Here is a 1861-nt window from a genome sequence, read left to right as displayed (position 1 = left end):
TATTCTCTCCCCCATAGACTTCAATGCCGTAAACATATTTCATCCAGTTTTTCTCAGTCTTACCCCCAGCCCAATGCCAGCCTCATTCTACAGCAGTGGCACCATATAGCATTTGTCCCTTTGTGACTGAGATACCTCACTCAGCATAATGTCCTCCAGGGTTACCCATTTTGAATAATATTGCATATGGGATTTTTATGTCAGGTTTTGAGGACCTATATGACTTCCCTATAAAAGTTGTACCATTTTGGTACAACCACTGTGGAAGGCTGTATGACAGTTTCTCAAACAGTTGCAAATAGAAATATTATTTGACCCAGCAATTCCACTACTGGGAATGTACCCCAACGAAACCATAACTGCAACCCAAGCAGATATATGCATGTTGTTGTTATGTGCCGTCCAGTTGCTTGCGACTCATAGCGACCCTATGTACAAAAGCCCTAAACTCCGCTCTGTCCTGTGCCAATCGCACTGTCTCTGACACTCCCATCCCAATTATCCCAGTCACTCAATCAATCCACCTCATAGAGGGCCTTCCTCTCCTGCACTGTCCCTCCAGCCTGCCAAGCATGTTGTCCCTGTCCAAGGACCGGTCCTTCCTTACAACATGTCCAAAGTATGTTAGACAGAGCCTCAGAATCCTTGCATCCAAGGAGCCGCCCGGTTTAACGATTTCAAGGATCAATCTGTTTGTTTTCCAGCAGTCCATGGTACCCTCAAATACTCTTCTCCAGCACCACAGCTCAAAGGCATCAATTCTCCTTCTATCCTCCTTAGTCATTGTCCAACTCTCTGATGCATAACAAGTGATTACAAAAACCATATTTGCATACTCATGTTTATTTCAGCTTTGTTCATAATAGCAAAGAGTTGGAAACAACCTACGTGCCCATCAACAAATGAATGGATAGAGAAGATGTGGTATATTCATACAATGGTATACCAAGCTGCATTGAAAAACAAAGAACTCGTGGAATATTATGCAAAATTGGTGACCCTGGAAGACATTATGCTGAGTGAAATATCGTAGTCACAAAAGGATAAATACTACATAGTGCCACTGTTGTAAAACTGGACTGACATCGTGGTTGGGGGAAGACTGAGAAGGATGGGTTTAATAATGTATACTACATTGAGACAAATGATGGAGAGAACGGTTTAAAAGGGATATGTGATTAGGTATTATTGTCATGACAGGAGGCCAGAACGAAGGTTGCATAGTAGAGTGGACTTTGGGGGGAGGGATTGTATAACAATAAAAAAAAAAAAGTTTTACCATTTTGTAATCTCACCAGCAGTGCTTAACAGTTCAAATCTCTCCACATCCTTTCCAACATTTATTATTTGCTATGTTGTTAAACTTTGGTACTGCTGCTGGGTCATATGGTATTTCATTTTTATTTTTATTTGCACCTATCTGTTTGCTAGTGATTTTTAACATTTTTTCATGTGTCTGTTAGCTATCCAAATGTCATCCTTTGTGTAGAGTCTTCTCATGTCTTTTGCTCATTTTGTGATTGGCTTATCAGCCTTTTTCTTTTGGAGGCTCTGTAGTAGTTACAATATCCTTATTTGAAATGTCATTGCCAAATGTTTTTTTATCAATTTGTGGGCTTTCTGTTGACCCTATTGGGAAGAAAAATTAAATGTGTACAGAGAAATTTAATTTTAAGAAGGTCCTATTGATTGTCTTTATCCTCTCCTAGTTGCACAGTTTGGACTATATTTGCAAGCCCTTTTGTTCACAGATGAGGACTTCTAAGTTTATTCTCATTTTGTCTCTTTTTTAAGAAAGAAATTATTATTAATTTTAGTGAAAATTTACAGAGACTTTGGATTTCCATTCATTCATTATTGC

Source organism: Elephantulus edwardii, unplaced genomic scaffold (assembly GCF_000299155.1).
Source record: "Elephantulus edwardii isolate Elephantulus edwardi_28Jun2011 unplaced genomic scaffold, EleEdw1.0 scaffold00010, whole genome shotgun sequence".
NCBI classification, from domain to species: Eukaryota; Metazoa; Chordata; class Mammalia; order Macroscelidea; family Macroscelididae; genus Elephantulus; species Elephantulus edwardii.
Note: the sequence above shows the minus strand (reverse complement) of the source record.